Consider the following 15,814-nt stretch of genomic DNA (forward strand, 5'->3'; position numbering starts at 1 on the left):
CGGGGTTTCACCATGTTGACCAGGATGGTCTCGATCTCTTGACCTCGTGATCCACCCGCCTCGGCCTCCCAAAGTGCTGGGATTATAGGCGTGAGCCACCGCGCCCGGCCTCCTCAATAAATATTCTTGAGCTTTGTTCTCAGATATAAGGTTACTTGGAAATGGTTGGATCCTCTTTTGGTCTTGCTTTTAAGACATTAGTAATGGGTGGGGCGTGGTGGCTCCCACCTGTAATCCCAGTATTTTGGGAGGACAAGGCAGGGACATAAATCACTTGAGGTCAAGAGTTTCAGACCAGCCTGGCCAACATGGTGAAACCGCATCTCTACTGAAAATACTAAAATTAGCCAGACGTGGAGGCACATGCCAGTAATCCCAGCTACTCGGGAGGCTGGGGCACAAGAATCACTTGAACCCAGGAGGCAGAGGCTGCAGTGAGCTGAAATCATGCCACTGCACAGCAGCCTGGGCAACAGAGTAAGACTCTAAAAAGAAAAAAAAAAGACATTAGGAATGACCAGAGCCGTAATTAGTCTTGGGTTAACTATTCCACACTACTGAGTCAAGGCTGTTCTCAGTATTGTACCCACCGACCCAGGAATTGTGAGCTTCTCTAGTCGAGCTAGTAAGACAGCAGTTTCTCTCGCCTTGTGTGAGTGTTATATGCTCTTCTAATCCTCTCAGTGGTTTTTTTCCCCAGCTTTGTGTCAGTGTTCCTCTCACAGATGTGCTGACCAGCTTTCTCCTAAATACTAAAGGACACCCTCTACAGATCTCCGGAGTTCTTTCTGGGGCAGCTCCTTCACTTCTGGCACTCTGTCCTGAGAACCCTAGCTGCCTCAGTTTCCCCAGACTCTCAACTCGGTCTTCTTAACATACAGAGTCTACCAGACCCTGCCTGGGTTCCCTTGAGCCCCCTCACTTCCCGACCTTCTGTCCCCACTGCCCGCCTTCTCCCACCACCACCGCCTTCTGCGGGCCATTTCCACTGGGAAAAGGGAATCATATCGTGTGTCCACTATCCAGAACCTCCACTCTTTCTACCCCTTTGCTGATGCAGGTAAGGGTGATGATAACTGTTTCCTGCTGGCGCTGAGGATTATAACCATATAAAAATTCAACAGAGAAATGGCAGGAAGACCCTTACTACTGTCCAAGGGATTACGATAAAAAGAAACTAGTGAAGGCGTTTAAGAAGAAGTTTGCCTACAATGGTACTGTAGAGCATCCAGAATATGGAGAATTCAGCTACAGGGTGGCCAACGCAAGAACATACGCCAGTTCCTCATAGAGATTGGACTAGCTAAGGACTATCAGCTGAAGGTTGATGGGTTTTAAGTGCTTGTGGCTCACTGAAGCTTAAGTGAGGATTTCCTTGCAATGAGTAGAATTTCCCTTCTGTCCCTTGTCACGAATTTATAAATCTCACAGCTTGTATGATGTAACCATTTGGGGTCCCCATTTAACTTGGACTAGTGTAACTCCTTCATGCACTAAACTGAAAACAGCCAAAAAAACACATACAACACAACCTGGGGTCTCTCTCAGGTAAGTAGGCTGTTGTGAGCCCAGGGCTCAACTCATTTGTTTCCCATTTTCCAAGATTATGGCCCTTCATTGCTTGATGTCTTAAAAACTGGTTTTATATATTTTTGTCTATTATTTGTGATTTTTTCTTTGTTTTTTTCAGAGAAGACAGTAAACTCTAGCACCTCGTATTTCATCTTGGTAGTAAGATATTTGTATCTTAAATTTGTGCTGTGGTATTGGTTTTTGAGCTGAGAGGTACACGCACCAGACCAAGTTCCCCTTTTTCTCAAAGTTCTGAGTATTAGATCTACAGGGCCCTTATTGTACACCTTTAATGGTTGGTAATTTCAAATTCTTCCCTTTGTTTCTCCACCCTTATTGTGCGTCATGGGCTGAGTTGTGCTCCTTCAAAATTCGTATGTTGAATCTCTAACCTCAAGTACCTCACAAGGTGACTGTATTTGGAGACTGGGTCTTTAAGAAGCTAAAATAATGGCATTAGAGTGGGCTTTCATTCAATATGAATATACATTCTTCTCAGCACCATGTAGAACTTATTCTAAAATTGGCCACATAATTGGAAGTACAATACTCCTCAGCAAATGCCAAAAAACGGAAAGCATAACAAGTCTCTCAGAACACAGTGCAGTCAAATTAGAACTCAAGATTAAGAAACTCACTGAAAGTGTTCCCAGCCGCTCTTCCACGTCAGCATCTCCTCTCTCTCTCCAGCTCCAGCCGAAAAAAGGGGGGTAAGTGAGGAGGTCTGTATATCATGGCTCCTACAAAGCAGGCTGCCAACAAATCAACCCGCGGTAAAGCGCTCAGGAAGCAACTGGCTAGAAAAGCCGCTCTGGCTAGAAAAGCCGCTCCCAAGAGTGAGCCCCCTACTGGAGGGGCGAAGAAACCTCATGATTGCCCGCCTGGTACCTTGGCTGCCCTTCCACAGCATCTGGTGCGAGAAATTGCTCGACTTTAAGACAGATCTGTGCTTCCAGAGCACAGCTATCTGTGCTTTGCAGGTGGCAAGTGAGGCCTATCTGACTGTCCTTTTCGAAGACACCGACCTGTGTGCTGTCCATAGTAAACGTATAACAATTATCCCGGGCCGGGCGCGGTGGCTCAAGCCTGTAATCCCAGCACTTTGGGAGGCCGAGGCGGGTGGATCACGAGGTCAAGAGATCGAGACCATCCTGGTCAACATGGTGAAACCCCGTCTCTACTAAAAATACAAAACATTAGCTGGGCATGGTGGCGCGTGCCTGTAATCCCAGCTACTCGGGAGGCTGAGGCAGGAGAATTGCCTGAACCCAGGAGGCGGAGGTTGCGGTGAGCCGAGATCGCGCCATTGCACTCCAGCCTGGGTGACAAGAGCGAAACTCCATCTCAAAAAAAAAAAAAAAAATTATCCCAAAACACATCCAGCGAGCATGCCACATACGTGGTGCTTGAGAATCCACCATGATGTGCGGGTCGCAGTGGCTGGTGCCTGTAGTCCCAGCACTTTGGGAGGCCAAGGCGGGCGGATCATGACGTCAGAGTATCAAGGACATCCTGACCAACACGGTGAAGCCCCATCTCTACTAAAAATACAAAAATTAGTCAGGCGTGGTGGTGGCAGCTTGTAGTTCCAGCTACTCAGGAGGCTGAGGCGGAAGAATCACTTGAACTGGGAGGCGGAGGTTGCAATGAGCTGAGATTGCACCACTGCACTCCAGTCGGCTGTTAAGAGTGAGACTCTATCTAAAAAAAAAAAAAAAAAAATTATCTTCTTCCTGTTATTGGTACTTCTGAATGTTAGATATTTTTTTCCCATGGAATCAAAAGGTACATAAGTATATGATTGCAAATGGAAAAATAGGGGACAGAAATCAAGTATCGGTAGTTTTTCCATTCTCCTTTGAGTGTGAATTTTTAATATAAATGTGGAGACGTAAAGTATTAATGCAAGTTAAAATGTTTCAGTGAACAAGTTTCAGCGGTTCAACTTTATAATAATTATAAATAAACTTGCTAAATTTTTCTGGACTATGCCAGAATTTGGATTTTTTAAAAACAAGAAAATTTCTCATTGATGGCAACTAAATGTTGTTTGTAGCATTTTTATCATATAGTAGATTACATCCCTTCACTATATTTTTCTGAATTGTCCTACATGCACGTACATGTTGGTTTCTTTTTGTTTTTTTGTTTTGTTTTGTTTTTTTTGACACAGAGTCTCACTCTGTCGCCCAGGCTGGAGTGCAGTGGCACTATCTCAGTTAACTGCAACCTCCACCTCCCGGGTTCAAACAATTCTCCTGCCTCAGCCTTCTGAGTAGCTGGGACTACAGATGCGTGCCACCACCCCCAGCTAATTTTTTTTTTATTTTTAGTAGAGACGGGGTTTCACCGTGTTAGCCAGATGGTCTCGATCTCCTGACCTCGTGACCCACCCACCTTGGCCCTCCAAAGTACTGGGATTACAGGCGTGAGCCACTGTGCCAGGCCAAGTACATGTTTTTAATGTTGTCCATCTTTTGTGCTGTTCCTGTAAGTTTGCTATTAAAATATATTAACTATTTTTTTTCTTTTTTTCTTTTCTTTTTTTTTTAATTGTACTTTAGACTCTGGGGTACATGTACAGATCATGCAAGATTGTTGCATAGGTATAATCATGGCAAGGTGGTTTGTTGCCACCATCCCCCCATCACCAATACCTGACATTTCTCCCACTTTATCCCTCCCCCACCCTCCCTCCCACTATCCCTCCTGTAGCCCCTCCCAACGGACCCCCGTGTGTGATGCTCCCCACTTTGTGTCCAAGTGTTCTCATTGTTCAACACTCACCTATGAGTGAGAACACGTGGTGTTTGATTTTCTGTTCTTGTGTCAGTTTGCTGAGAATGATGGTTTCTAGGTTCATCCATGTCACTACAAAGGACACAAACTCATCATTTTTTATGGCTGCATAGTATTCCATGATGTATATGTGCCATATTTTCTTTGTCCAGTCTATCATTGATGGGCATTTGGGTTGGTTCCATGTCTTTGCTATTATAAACATTGCTGAAATGAACATGCCTGTGCGTGTGTCTTCATAATAGAACAATTTATAGTCCTTTGGGCATATACCCAGTAATGGGATTGCTAGGTCAAATGGAATTTCTATTTCTAGGTCCTTGAGGAATTGCCACACTGTCTTCCACAATGGTTGAACTAATTTACACTCCCACCAACAGTCTAAAGGTGATCCTATTTCTCCCCATCCTCTCCAGCATCTGTTGTCTCCAGAATTTTTAATGATTGCCATTCTAACTGGCATGAGATTGTATCTCAATGTGGCTTTGATTTGCATTTCTCTAATGACCAGTGATGATGAGCATTTTTTCATATGTTTGTTGGCTTCATATATGTCTTCTTTTGAAAAGTATCTGTTCATATCCTTCACCCACTTTTGGATGGGTTTGTTTTTTTCTTATAAATCTGTTTCAGTTCTTTGTAGATTCTGGATATTAGCCCTTTGTCAGATGGGTAGATTGCAAAAACTTTTTCCCATTTTGTTGGTTGTCGGTTCACTCTAATGATTGTTAAACTATTTTTAAAAAAGAAAGAAAGAAGGAAACTCACTCAAAACCACACAACTACATGGAAACTGAACAACCTGCTCCTGAATGACTACTGGGTAAATAACAAAATTAAGGCAGAAATAAAGTTCTTTGAAACCACTGAGAACAAAGACATAATGTACCAGAATCTCTGGGACATAGCTAAAGCAGTGTTTAGGGGGAAATTTATAGCACTAAGTGACCACAAGAAAGTGGGAAAGATCTAGAATCAACACCCTAACATCACAATTAAAAGAACAAGAGAAGCAAAAGCAAACAAATTCAAAAGCTAGCAGAAGACAAGAAGTAACTAAGCCCAGAGCAAACTGAAGGAGACAAACACATGAAAAACCTGTCAATGAATCCAGGAGCTGTGTTTTGAAAAGATTAACAAAATAGATAGACCACTAGCCAGACTCAGAAAGAAGAAAAGAGAGAAGAATCAAATAGACACAATTTAAAAAATGATAAAAGGGAGATCACCACTGATCCCACAGAAATACAAACTATCATCAGAGAATACTATAAACACCTCTATGCAAATAAATTAGAAAATCTAGAAGAAATGGATAAATTCCTGGACACATAATGGACAAGCAGAAAGCCAAATTATGAGTGAACTCCCATTCACAATTGCTACAAAGGGAATAAAATACATAGGAATACAACTTACAAGGGATGTAAAGGACATCTTCAAGGAGAACTACAAACCACTGCTAAAGGAAAAAAGAGAGGACACAGACAAATGGAAAAATATTCCATGCTCATGGATAGGAAGAATCAATATCATGAAAATGGCCATCCTGCCCAAAGTAATTTATAGATTCAATGGTATTCCCATTAAGATACCATTGACTTTCTTCACAGAAGTAGAAAAAGCTACTTTAAATTTCATATGAAACTAAAAAAGAGCCCATATAGACAAGACAACCCTAGGCAAAAATGATCACTAAAGGTATGGTATAAAAAGTTGCATCAACAGGCTGGGTGTGGTGGCTCACACCTGTAATCCCAACACTTTGGGAGGCCAAGGCGGGTGGATCATTTGAGGTCAGCAGTTTGAGACTCACCTGACCAACATGGTGAAACCCGATCTCTAGTAAAATACAAAAATTAGCCAGGTGTGGTGGTGAGCACCTGTAATCTCAGCTACTTGGGAGGCTGAGGAAGGAGAATTGCTTGAACCCGGGAGACAGAGGTTACAGTGAGCTGAGATCATGCCACTGAACTCCAGCCTGGGCAACAGAGTGAGGCTACTTCTCAAAAAATAAAAATAAATAAAATGTAAAAAGTTACATCAACAGGCCGGGCGCGGTGGCTCAAGCCTGTAATCCCAGCACTTTGGGAGGCCGAGGCGGGTGGATCACGAGGTCAAGAGATCGAGACCATCCTGGTCAACACGGTGAAACCCCGTCTCTACTAAAACTACAAAAAATTAGCTGGGCATGGTGGCGCGTGCCTGTAGTCCCAGCTACTCAGGAGGCTGAGGCAGGAGAATTGCCTGAACCCAGGAGGCGGAGGTTGCGGTGAGCCGAGATCGTGCCATTGCACTCCAGCCTGGGTAACAAGAGCGAAACTCTGTCCCCCAAAAAAAAAAAAAAAAAGTTACATCAACAATCCCATAAAACACAATGGCTATACAAAATGGTCAAAATAAAGCCCAGATCTGGCTGAGTACAACAGCTCACACCTATAATCCCAGCACTTCGGGAGGCCAAGGCGGGCAGATCACCTGAGGTCAGGAGTTTGAGACCAGCCTGGCCAACATGGTGAAACCCCGTCTCTACTAAAAATACAATAATTAGCTGGGTGTGGTGGCAAGCCCCTGTAATCCCAGCTACTAGAGGGCTGACACAGAAGAATCGCTTGAACCTGGGAGCTGGAGGTTGCAGTGAGGCAAGATCACACTGCTGCAATCCAGCCTGGGCAACAGAGTAAGACACTTTAAAAAAAAAAATCCCATATTTACAAACTGCAAAGTAATCTTTGCCGGTGTTTTTACTTCTGGGCCACTGAAATTCTCTTTGCTATGTGCTTGTTAGGCTTCCTGATAATAGGGTGTTTTTTTTTTTTTTTAACAGTCCCTATCCCAACACACACTTAGCTTTCACCATGAAAAACAAAATCTAATATCTCTCTGTGTTGATAATCCAGCTTCAATTATTAATACCTAGTAACTAAATGATCTGACAACCAGAGCAGGAGAAAAAAAAGGTTTCAACCCGTTTTCTAGGGACACTCACTTGATTCCTGAGTTATTCTGTATTTAAAATTCTATCAATGAAGTTATCTTCCTCCTCATTTCTCCGGAGAGGTCAAACATAAAATCTGGTCTAGAAAATCAATATGGAGGAGAAAGTAGAACCATTAATATTCACTTAACAGAGTCAAGAGTACACAGGAGTCGTTCATCCAAAATATGTGTGAATCTAGTCTCTGCTCTCCTGGAGTTTATTGTGGCCTGTGCCTCAAATCTAGTTTTTACAGTGAAATCCCTTGGGGTCCTTTTAAAATATATGGATTTCTCAGTTTTACTCTTAAAGGTTTTTGTTCAGGAGGTTTTTCTGTAGATGCCAGGAATCTATATTTTGTTTTCAGAGTATGCCATGACATGATATTCATGACCTATGGAGAAATCGAAAAAGCAAGTAGGGGGGAAATGTGTATATTGTGGCTGTGCCCAGCGGCTCATAACTGTAATCCCAGCACTTTGGGAGGTAGAAAAGGGCAGATCACTTGAGGTCGTGAATTCGAGACCAGCCTGGCCAACATGGGGAAACCCCATCTCTACCAAAAATACAAAAACTAATTGGGTGTGGTGGTTCTCGCCTGTAATCCCAGCTACTTGGGAGGCTGAGGCAGAAGAATCACTTGAACCCCAGAGGCAGAGGTTGCAGTGAGCTGAGATCATGCTGCTGCACTCTAGCCTGGAGGAAAGAATGAAACTCTGTCTCAAAAAAAAAAGGACATTGTGACTGTATGTATTAAATATATATAAATATAATATGGCACCATATCTAAATTACACTATTTACATACTATTACATGCTTTTATGTGCATAGGAAACAACCTGAAACAAGACCTTAACACTATTAACGTTGGTAACTTCTGGGAAATGCAATGGGGAGATAGATTAGGGGGAAATTTTGACTATTACTTTGCACATGGTGGAATATATTTTGTTCTTTAATGCATTGATGTGGTACTTTTCTAATTACAAAAATTTTTAAGTAAGCTCTTATAGTTCTAACTACTCAGGAGGCTGAGGCAGGAGGATTGCTTGAGCCCAGGAGTTTGAGGCTGTAGTCAGTTACGACGGTGCCACTGCATTCCAGCTTGGGTGACAGAGTGAGACTTTGAAATAATGATAAATGTAAGAGAACTGCAGTGAGAAGGATTATGGGAGATATAAGGTGAGGATGCCCATGCCATAGCCTTTTTGCAAAATCAAAATAGAGTGGTAATGATAACAGCTGCTTTAGAAAGACAGCAGGCAATAGTTGAAGACTAAAGCAAGAAGCAGCAGAAAGTCATTAAAACATATACAAGAGCCTGGCGAGGTGGCTCACACCTGTAACCCCAGCACTTTGGGAGGCCAAGGCAGGTGCATCATGAGGTCAGGAATTCGAGAGCAGCCTGGTCAACGTGGCGAAACCCCATCTCTACTAAAATTCGCCAGGCATAGTGGCACACGCCTGTAGTCTCAGCTACTTGGGAGGCTGAGGCAGAAGAATCACTTGAACCCGGGAGGCAGAGGTTGCAGTGAGCCAAGATTGCACCACTGCACTCCAGCCTGGGCAACAGAGCAAGACTCCATCTTAAAAACAATTTTTAAAGTAGCTTTATTTATAATAGTCCACACCAAAAGATAATTCAACACCCATCTATGTTTGGGTGGAAAAATAAATATTAGTTACTTTGGTTGGATAGTATTTACTGAAAATAGACCTCATATGACTTTCTGGGCTGCTGCATACATTCAGATAATTTTATCTGAATTATGGCTAAAAGGTGTTTTCACATGTAAAACCTCATGGAGCACTTAAGATTGCTACACTTTATTGTGTATATTATATGACAATAAAAAATGAACCAAAAAATATGATCGTGTGTGTGCGTGTGTGTGTGCATGTAAACCATATTCTGAACTCTTTTGTGTTCCTGTGTTCCTTAGTAAAACTGTAGCCTGCCAGCTTGTGGCCAAGAGAGCAGTAATAAGAGGACTCTCCCTGAACACATCCGGTTCTTACCTCTAGGAGGACCAGCTACAATCCAACCCTCCCTGGGCATGTCCAGAGCCTACACCAACCTTTCCCTCCTACCTAGCCTCACCCTCCTGCCACTGGTGATCAAGAGATGAAAGGCAGGCCGGGTGCAGTGGCTCGTGCCTGTAATCCCAGCACTTTGGGAGGCTGAGGCAGGCAGATCACCCGAGGTTGAGGAGTTTGAGACCAGCCTGGCCAACATGGAGAAACATCATCTCCACTAAAAATACAAAATTAGCCGGGCGTGGTAGTGCATGCCTGTAATCCTAGCTACTCGGGAGGCTGAGGCAGGAGAATCGCTTGAACCCAGAGGCGGAGGTTGCGGTGAGCCAAGATCTTGCTATTGTACTCCAGCCTGGGCAACAAGAGCGACACTCCGTTTCAAAAAAAAAAAAGAGAGGCCGGGCGCGGTGGCTCAAGCCTGTAATCCCAGCACTTTGGGAGGCCGAGGCGGGTGGATCATGAGGTCAAGATATTGAGACCATCCTGGTCAACATGGTGAAACCCCGTCTCTATTAAAAATACAGAAAACATTAGCTGGGCATGGTGGTGCGTGCCTATAATCCCAGCTACTCAGGAGGCTGAGGCAGGAGAATTGCCTGAACCCAGGAGGCGGAGGTTGCGGTGAGCCGAGATGGCGCCATTGCACTCCAGCCTGGGTAACATGAGTGAAACTCCGTCTCAAAAAAAAAAAAAGAGAGAGAGAAGAAAAGCAGAAAGAGTGGAAAGCAGTCACTACTCCCAGCACTGACCCAAGTACAAATGTTTACCCAGAAAATAAAAGCTTTAAAGGACCCCATAGAGTCACTACTTATATTAAATATGTTATACAATCGATCAGTTTCAACCGCCTCTCATTTATCTCTACTCTGGGCCTGATAATACCGCTCTCAAGGAATGTCTGACCTAAAAGTGTAGAGTGGAGGCAAAAAAGTAGGGAAGACACACCTCTTTAATGCTTCAATGATGTTCCCTATACTCAATCTATCAAAGGTCACATTCCCTTATTAGTGGAACAGGAGGGTCTACACATAGCAGTTTTCCCAATCCTTGTTCCTGCTTTCTCCCAGTCTTTCTTTCATAGCTTTTTTTTGAGATGGGGTCTCACTGTGTTGCCCAGGCTGGAATGCAGTGGCATGATCTCAGCTCATTATAACCTCCACCTCCTGGGCTCAAGTGATCCTACAGCCTCAGCCTCCCAAGGGCTGGAACCACAGGCATGCACCAACACGCTCAGTTAATTTTTGTTTTTTTGGTAGAGATGGGGTTTCACCATGTTGTTCAGGCTTGTCTTGAATTCATGAGCTCAAATGATTCACCGCACCCAGCCATCTCTTGCAGTTTTTACTAGATGTATTATTTTTTCTGTTTCTCAGCTTGTCTTCTCTTTTCTTTCTTTTTTTTGAGATGGAGTCTTGCTCTATCACCCAGCCTGGAGTGCAGTGGCGTGATCTTGGCTCACTGCAACCTCTGCCTCCCAAGTTCAAGCAATTCTTCTGCCTCACTCTCCTGAGTAGCTAGGACTACGCACACGTACCACCATGCCCAGCTAATTTTTGTATTTTTAGTAGAGATGTGGTTTCACCACATTTGCCAGGCTGGTCTCGAACTCCTGACCTTGTGATCCACACACCTCGGCCTCCCAAAGTGCTGGGATTACAGACGTAAACCACCACATCCAGCCTTCTCTCTCTCTCTTTTTCTTTTTTTTTTTTTTTTAACTATAATAAAGCTAATTCTGGCCAGGTGATTCTGGCCAGGTGAGGTGGCTCACCCCTGTAATCCTGTCACTTTGGGAGGCCAAAGCAGGAGGATCACTTGAGCCCAAGAGCTCAAGACCAGACTGGGCAACATACTGAGACCCTATCTCTACAAAAAAAATTTAAAAATTAAACACGTTAGCCAGGCATGGTGGCACGCTCCTATAGTCCCTGCTACTCAAGAGAGCCTGAAGTAAGAGGATCATTTAAGCCTGGGAGGTCGAGACTGCAGTGAACTGTGATTGTACCACTACACTCCAGTGTGGGTGACCCTGTCTCCAAAAAATAAATAAATAAAACTAATTTTAATTGCACTTGTATTTTATATTTCAAGTATTATATCTTTTAGCCTACTAAATTTCTAATGAAAAAATTACTAAACGGTATCAAATGCGTGGTCATATGTGTTAACTTTCTTATTGAAAATAACTTGTTTTGAATTCATATAAACATCTACAATTGGCCAGTGTAAGCAAAGATGATGGTAATGGACCTTAATTAAACCACCATCACTGCAATGCCATACTATTCCTTCCATTTTACCTACTCTGCGACTTTCAAACCAGGACAACAGGCCGGGCGAGTGGCTCACGCCTGTAATCCCAGCACTTTGGGAGGCCGAGGTGGGCAGATCATGAGGTCAAGAGATCAAGACCATCCTGGCCATGGTGAAACCCCATCTCTACTAAAAATGCAAAAATTAGCCGGACGTGGTGGCACACGCCTATGGTCCCAGCTACTCTGGAGGCTGAGGCGGAAGAATCACTTGAACCCAGGAGGCGGGGGTTGCACAGTGAGCAGAGATTGCACCACTGCACTGCAGCCTGGCGATAGAGTGAGACTCCATCTCAAAAACAAAAAAAAACAGGACAACAGATCAATGTGCTTCAGTGTAGGCAGCTTTCTTTTTTTGAGTCAGTGTCTCACTCTAAAACCCAGGCTGGAGTGTGGAGTGCAGTGGTGCAACTCTGCTCTCTGCAGCCTCCGCCTCCTGGGTTCAAGAGATTTTCTTGGCTCAGACTCCTGAATAGCTAGGGTTACAGGCGCCCACCAACATGCCCGGCTAATTTTTGTATTTTTAGTAGAGACGGGGTTTTGCCATGTTGGCCAGGCCAATCTCAAACTCCTGACTTCAGGTGATACCCTGACCTCAGCCTCCCAAAGTGCTGGGATTACAGGCATGAGCCACCACACCTGGCCTGATGTAGGCAGGTTTCTTATTTGAAATGGCTCACGTGGTATAAGATACCATGGATGCTTCTTCCTTCCTAACCCATATGGATTTCCATTGATATTTGTTCCTATAAGCTCCCATATTTGTTCTAAGAGATCTGATAATAGCACTGCACTAATTTCCAAAAGCCTAGGATCCTCAGGATGATGCTTTAGTACCAGAGCATCTGCAAACTCATAAAGAGAAATGCCAGTAATGCTGTTTGTTATTTTTCTCTACTAGTGCCCAACCAGAAATATGTCCACGTTTCGTCATGGACCAGATTCCTATTTAATTGTTCTGTTTCTTTTGCTGCTATCCAGCACTCTGGAGCAGCTTTGAAGTACTCCTCAATATTCCAAGAAAATTCTTTGACGTTTTCTTTTGAATGGAGAAAATTTTTAAATCTTTTGTCAGCTTGTTTGTTAGGTTTTCTATCTAATCAAGCCCAAAAGTATCTCTGTAAGTAGCAACGTAACATGCTCCATCCACTTTTTCTGTTGGAACTGCACTATATATATTTCCATCTAATGCCTCATGACTTACAGTTCCCTTGCCAAAATTTTAAATGGCTGATGCTGCCTTTTGGTGGAGAGCTCCTCTTTCACCTCCCTAGCAAACACACGGCATTTTCCACTGCGGAGCCTAGGCGCCTCGTGGTGAGCCCGGCAGGAGGAGGTGCAAGGGGAGCGCCCGCTTGTGAGCAGAGCCAAGCACAGGCGTGAAGAAAGCCCTGCAGAAGTAAACCCCGTGGCATGCACTACCACACCCAGCCAATTTTGTATTTTTAGTAGAGACGAGGTTTCTCCACATTGGTCAGGCTGGTCTCAAACTCCCGGCCTCAGGTGATCTGCCTGCTTCAGCCTCCCAAGGTGCTGCGATTACAGGTGTGAGCTACTACACCTGGCCCAGCTTTGCTTTTTTATGTTAAAAAGAGGACTTTAGGCTGGGCGTGGTGGTGTGAAGTGAGTGGATCACCTGAAGTCAGGAGTTCGAGACCAGCCTGATTAACATTGTGAAACCCCGTGTCCACTAAATACAGAAAAATTAGCTGGGTATGCTGGCACATGCCTGTAATACCAGCTACTCAGGAAGCTGAGGCAGAAGAATCACTTGAACCTGGGAGGCAGAGGTTGCAGTGAGCCAAGATCAGGCCATCGCACTCCAGTCTGGGAAACAAGAGCGAAACTCCATCCCAAAAAACACAAAAAAGGCCTTAGTAGAGACATCTTATTTTATTGTCTGGGCCTTTTCCTACCAGCACAGTAGACAGACTATGTAGTAAAGATGAACCAATCCGTGACTGTTTACTAGCTGATAACAGTGGGGAAGCTAGCTAACTTCTCTAAACTTCAGTTAACTCATCCTTTGAAAATGAAGACAAGATGGCTGGGAACAGTGGCTCATGCCTGTAAACCCAGCACTTTGGGAGGCCAAGGCAGGCAGATCAGATCACGAGGTCAAGAGATGGAGATCATCCTGGCCAACATGGTGAAATCCTGTCTCTACTAAAAATACACAAGTTAGCTGGGTGTGGTGGCGTGCCTGTCGTCCCAGCTACTTGGGAGGCTGAGGCAGGAGAATTGCTTGAACCTGGTAGGCGGAGGTTGCAGTGAGCCGAGACCGTGCCACTGTATTCCAGCCTGGTGCCTGATGACGGAATGAGACTCTGTCTCAAAAAAAAAAAAGAAGACAAGATTAAGAATTATATTGGGGCTGGGTGCGGTGGCTCACACCTGTAATTCCAGTACTTTGGGAGGCCGAGGTGGGTGGTTCACAAGGTCAAGAGATCGAGACCATCCTGGTCAACATGGTGAAACCCCGTCTCTACTAAAAATACAAAAATTAGCTGGGCATGGTGGTGTGTGCCTGTAATCCCAGCTACTCAGGAGGCTGAGGCAGGAGAATTGCCTGAACCCAGGAGGCGGAGGTTGCGGTGAGCCGAGATCGCGCCATTGCACTCCAGCCTGGGTAACAAGAGCGAAACTCCGTCTCAAAAAAAAAAAAAAAAAAAAAAAAATCATGTGGCGTGATTAATAAAAAAAAAGAATTTAAAATTTAGATTTAAGATTAGGATTTCTAAAAGACTTTATGTCATTGAGTCTTGGTAACCACCCGCTGAATACATATAATTATTACTTCTATTTTATAAGTAAGAAAACAGGCGAGAGGATAAGTGATCTGTCCAAATGTCACCCAGCTGCCAAGGGCAGAACTGAGATTTGAACGGGCATATGGATCCTGAGTATAAACTTTTTATCACTGCTCCACTGTCTTACATACTTGTTCACTTAATATTAACTGTTACTGCTTGGGAATTTAAGGTAGTGGACAGATAATAACTAAAATCATACTCTAAAGATGAGCCTGGGCCACGTGCAGTGGCTCACACCTGTAATACCAGCATTTTGGGAGGTCGCGACACACAGATCACTTGGGGCCAGGAGTTCCAGGCCAGCCTGGCCAACATGGCGAAATCTCATTTGTACTAAAAATACAAAAATTAGATAAGCATGGCGGCATGCACCTGTAGTCCCAGCTGCTCAGGAGGCTGAGGAATGAGAATCATTTGAACCAGGAAGGTAGAGGTTGCAGTAAGCCAGGATTGCCACTGCACTGCACTCCAACCTGGGTGACAAAGCAAGACCTTGTCTCAAAAAAAAAAAAAAGTAAGGACTATAATAAATCGTTCTGTTATAAAGACACATGTACATGTATGTTTACTGTATCACTGTTCACAATAGCAAAGACTTGGAACCAATCCAAATGCCCATCAATGATAGAACAGATAAAGAAAATGTGGCACATATACACCATGGAGTACTATGCAGCCATTAAAAAAGGATGAGTTCCTGTCCTTTGCAGGGACATGGATGAAACTGGAAACCATCATTCTCGGCAAACTGACACAAGAACAGAAAACCAAACACCACATGTTCTCACTCATAAGTGGCAGTTGAATGATGAAAACACACAGACACAGGGAGGGGAACAACACACACTGGGACCTGGGGGATGGGGGGCTGGGGAGAAACAGCAGGGGATGGGGGAATTGGGGAGGGATAGCATTAGGAGAAATACCTAATGTACATGACAGGGTGATGGATGCAGCAAACCACTACCATGGCACGTGTATACCTATGTAAAAATCCTGCATGATCTGCACATGTACCCCAGAACTTAAGGTATAATAAATATAAAAATACATAAAAGACGAGCATATGCCTGTGTTTACAAAGAAAGAAAACTAGTGGTTAGCCCTCACTGATAAAAGAATTGATTGATCATGATGGGAGTAGTTAATTCATTGATTTATTCATTTAACAAATATTTGGCCGGGCGCGGTGTCTCATGCCTGTAATCCCAGCACTTTGGGAGGCCGAGGCGGGTGGATCACGAGGTCAAGAGATCGAGACCATCCTGGTCAACATGGTGAAACCCCGTCTCTACTAAAACTA

The 15,814-nt window shown here is 44.0% G+C and overlaps 2 pseudogenes; one reads left to right on the top strand and one right to left on the bottom strand.

The window, feature by feature from the left end:
* Positions 1–1,420, top strand: part of LOC108290547 — a 14,683-nt pseudogene extending 13,263 nt beyond the window's left edge.
* Positions 1,421–11,519: 10,099 nt separating this feature from the next.
* Positions 11,520–15,814, bottom strand: part of LOC108290548 — a 13,249-nt pseudogene continuing 8,954 nt past the window's right edge.

Source organism: Cebus imitator, unplaced genomic scaffold, assembly GCF_001604975.1.
Source record: "Cebus imitator isolate Cc_AM_T3 unplaced genomic scaffold, Cebus_imitator-1.0 Scaffold439, whole genome shotgun sequence".
NCBI classification, from domain to species: domain Eukaryota; kingdom Metazoa; phylum Chordata; class Mammalia; order Primates; family Cebidae; genus Cebus; species Cebus imitator.